The following is a 4,933-nucleotide window of genomic DNA, read 5'->3' as shown; positions in this document are numbered from 1 at the left end:
AAAAAAAAAAACACCAGTATGCAATGTATTTTACAGCAAAAGTGTCATCTGGTTTATCATCGTTGGTTCCAAAGAACTGCAACAGTAATGTTCAAAATAATTTGTAGTGCAAGAGCAACAAAAAAACAACAGCTATAGTAACTTTGATGCATAAAAATAAATTGTGCAAAAACAGACAAAATAAAATAAAACATAAAATATCAGTGACATACTTAAATACTGTAAATGAACAATTACTTGGAAACCAAATCAAATGGTTTAAAAAAATAAATTTAAAGTTAAATAATTAGTTCTTAAAACTATGTAAATGTATGCAACAATTTGCAAAAGCTGAACTTAAAATATTCAATTCAATTCAGTTTATTTATATAGCGCCAAATCACAACAAAGTTGTCTCAGGGCACTTTACAGAAACATTCACATACATAAAAGCCAATTAGTAAAGTTCTCTATCTAAGGAATATTAAATAGAGTCATATAGAAATCATTAGAAAAATAAATTAAAAAATTAAATTCCACTTAGGGGGACCTCTAGTGGCCCTGGGGCCCTAAGCAGTCGCTTAGTTTGCTTATGCCTTGGGCCGGCCCTGGTTAGTACGCACATAAAATGTCCATACCAGACAATACATTAAAACAGTACATAAATCATCACTGTTCGCCTGATCACTACAGGGATGATTGAATTATTCAGTCTGTTCGTTCTACATCTGGGCAGCAGATACTTGCGTCCAGATGGAAGCAACCTGATCGTGTTTTCTTATGCGCCCTTCTTTGTATTTCTCATCTCCTTATATACATTTTTGATTTTTTTTTGTCTTAACCACTAGACTGAGGAACAGCTTCTACCCTGAGGCTGTTAGACTCATGAATATCTAACCAGGATAATCACTGTGAAAAAAAAATCACATCATGTTGCTGCTGATCTGTTTCATGTTGCTGCTTATCTGTTTCATGTTGCTGCTGATCTGTTTCATGTTGCTGTGTTCATTCGTGCTCATCTGCTCACACAGACTCATGTTCATGCTGCTGTTCAGCGTATTTTTTTATGCTACTTGTGCTTAGTGTATTTTTAGTTTATGTTTTTCTTAGTTCATATCTTAGATCTACTGTTTTTCTTTTACATTTTATTGTTGGATGTAACTGGGACCCTGTGTACATAATTACGTTCCACCTCATGTACCACATGTATGACAAATAAAGAGCCTTGAATCCTTGAAACCTTAAACACGTACCACAGTAAAACGCTATGTGTTGTCTCTGCATTTAGCCCATTGCACCTGGGATACACACAGGTGGGGCAATGGGCAGCTATGTGAGCGCCCAGGGAGCAATTAGGAATTGGGTGTCTTGCTCAGAGACATCACGACATGTGGGGATGGCTAGGGATCGAATCTGGGACTTTCGGGTCCCAGGTTAGCTGCCCTGCCTCTAGCCCATCTCGGCCCCATGTATAGGATCATACTGTTAACAGGACCACACTGCTAACAGGATCATGCTGTTAACAGGACCACACTGCTAACAGGATCATGCTGTTAAAAGGACCACACTGCTAACAGGATCATGCTGTTAACAGGACCACACTGCTAACAGGATCATGCTGTTAACAGGACCACACTGCTAACAGAATCATGCTGCTAACAAGCCTACACTGCTAACAGAACCACACTGCTAGCAGTACAATGCTGCTAAATAGAACCACACTGCTAACAGGACCAAACTGCTAACAGGATCATGTTGCTAACAGGACCCATCTGCTAACAATTCCACACTGCAAACAGGTCCACGCTGCTAACAGGTCCATGCTGCTAACAGGTCCATGCTGCTAACAGGACCACACTGCTAACAGGATCATGCTGCTAACAATTCCACACTGCTAACAATTCCACACTGCTAACAGGTCCACACTGCTAACAGGTCCATGCTGCTAACAGGCCGATACTGCTAACAGGCCCATGCTGCTAACAGGACCAGTCTGCTAACAATTCCACACTGCTAACAGGAACAGTCTGTTAACAATTCCACACTGCTAACAGGTCCACGCTGCTAACAGGAACAGTCTGTTAACAATTCCACACTGCTAACAGGTCCACGCTGCTAACATGTTCTGTTTAGGATGCTAGGCATCTGTTTAGGATGCCTAGCATCCTAAACAGATGCCCAAGCCACCTCAACTGGCTCCTCTCGAAGTGGAGAAGCAGCGGCTCTACTCTGGGTCCCTCCTGGATGATCGAGCTTCTCACCCTATCTCTAAGGGAGAGCCCAGACACCCTGCAGAGAAAACTCATTTCGGCCACTTGTATCCGAGATCTCGTTCTTTCGGTCACAAATCAAAGCTCATGACCATAGATGAGGGTAGGAACGTAGACTGATCAGTAAATTGAGAGCTTTGTCTTTTTACTCAGCTCTCTCTTCACCACGACAGACCTGTACAGCGCCCGCTCCACTGCAGACGCCGCATCTATCCGCCTATTGATCTCTCGCTCCATTTTTCCCTCATTCGTGAACACGAACCTAAGATACTTGAACTCCTCCACTGGGGGCAGGACCTCCTCCCCAACCCGGAGAGGGAACTCTACCCTTTTCCGGCTCAAGACCATGGACTCGAATTTGGAGGAACTGATCCTCATCCTGGCCACGTCACACTCGGCTGCGAACCGCTCCAGCGAAAGCTGTAGATCACGACCTGATGAAGCCAATAAGACCACATCATCTGCAAAAAGCAGAGACGCGATCCTAAGGCCACCAAAACAGATCCCCTCAACACCTTGGCTGCATCTAGAAATTCTGTCCATAAAAGTTATGAACAGAATTGGTGACAAAGGATAACCTTGACAGAGTCCAACTATCACCGGGAATGAGCCCGACTTACTGCCAGCAATGCAGACCAAGCTCTGACACTGGTCGTACAGGGACCTAACAGCCCGTATCAAAGGGCCCGGTACCCCATACTCCCGGAGTACCACCTACAGGGCTCCCCGAGGGACACGGTCGAATGCTTTCTCCAAGTCCACAAAGCACATGTAGACTGGTTGGGCAAACTCCCACGCATCCTCCAGGACCCTGCTGAGAGTGTAGAGCTGGTCCAGTGTTCCACAACCAGGACGAAAACCGCACCGCTCCTCCTGAATCCGAGGTTCGACTATCCAATGGACCCTCCTTTCCAGAACCCCCAAATAGACTTTACCAGGGAGGCTTAAGAGCGTGAGCCCCCAGTAGTTGGAACACACTCTACGGTCCCCCATTTTGAATAGGGGAACCACCACCCCGGTCTGCCAATCCTGGGGAACTGCCCCTGATGTTCACGCAACATTGCAGAGTTGCGTAAGCCAACACAACCCTGCAACATCCAGAGCTTTAAGGAACTCCGGGCGAATCTCATCCACCCCTAGGGCCCTGCCACTGAGGAGCTTTTTAACCACCTTGATGACCTCAGCACCAGAGATTGGAGGGCTGGACCTAAAGTCCCCAGGCTCCAACAAACAAATTGTTAAATATTAATATTCAGCTAACATTAAAAGTTCAGCTTTATTCATTTCATTTTCCCATTTTCCAATAAATTTCATCAAAGTCATTTAGCTCTGAGCATTTTCGCATAAATCTAAATGTTTTGTATTTTTGCTCAGGTTTGTTGCATCCATCCATTCAATATCTTTTACCCACTTATTCCATTTTGGGTCACGGTGGTCGCTGGTGCCCATGTCCAGCAATCACTGTGCGAGGGGCGGGGTACACCCTGGACAGGTCGCAAGTCTATCACAGGGTCGTTGCACCTAATCCTTTTTTTCTTTTTTTACCGTTTTGGTTTTCGTCACGCATGGTGAGATGCATTATGGGTAAACATCTCTGCTTTTATCTGTCCAGATTTCCAAATTTCTTTTTATTTTAACAACTGCATTTGTCTTATGAGTTTAAAACCAAGTTGTTTTATGTTTTGGGGGATTTCACAGTTTTTGCCTTTTGGTTGTAAAACGTGGCAACCTGTATTGATTCTATTAGTTGTTTTTTTTTTTAAATATTTTTAGAGATTTTATTTGCTGAGCAAGGCTGCCAATCAAACCAGATGGTAGTATGATATTTGTAAAGGAAGTTGTGCACCCAACGTCTTTTTCTTTTATTCATTTATCAACTTTTTAAAGTTGCATTCTGATTCATTTGTGGAACGACTTTGTTTTTCGTCACCTCGTGCAACTCGTTTTTTAAACCTAGACTTAAAGCTGCAACTTCAACATTGAGCTTTTTCTGTTTCTGCTTCGTAAAGCCGAGCGTTTTGTTGAAGTTCTTTTGACGATAAGACTTCTTCTCGTCTTTCTGAGGTAGAGGAGGCTCTTGCTTTTGGCGTCTGCTGCTCCTTTGCTGACAGTCTTCAGATAAATGGGTTCCCCCGCAGGCCTTGATAGAGATTTTCCATCAGGCGGACTCGACAGGACGAGTACGAGGGACCGTTTCTATCCGAGGGCCTCGCTGCCCTGGTTATAGACTCCTGCGTGAGCGATGACTCCGTCTGACAGAGGGCCGGTGTTTCCGGGGCCCCGGGATTGAATCCGGCCCTGAAGCTCCTTCCTGTTACATCTTTATCAGCGACGCCTCGCGCTGGGTGGGGGGGTGTCTGATGTCAGCTACATTAAATCACTGATGTCATCAAGTGGAGTCAGCACGAGGTGAGCTGGGTCTTCAGAGTTTTATTAAATTGTTTAATTTCTGTAAATGTAGGTTCTTTATATTAAAGCAAAGCTGGCATATACATGGATTTATATCCCACCAGTAAATCCCAATCAAAAATATTTTTTTAACAGCAGACAAAGGATTTGAATTAACATGTCAAAATTAAAGGATTGATTTACAGAAGGTCATACTTTGACATTATGCTCCATCTCGCTCAGTGTCTGTAAAACTGACTGAGTTAGAGCCATGTATGTGACGGCAACGGTCGGTT

Source organism: Nematolebias whitei, chromosome 23 (genome assembly GCF_014905685.2).
Source record: "Nematolebias whitei isolate Nwh7 chromosome 23, NemWhi1, whole genome shotgun sequence".
NCBI lineage: Eukaryota > Metazoa > Chordata > Actinopteri > Cyprinodontiformes > Rivulidae > Nematolebias > Nematolebias whitei.
Note: the sequence above shows the minus strand (reverse complement) of the source record.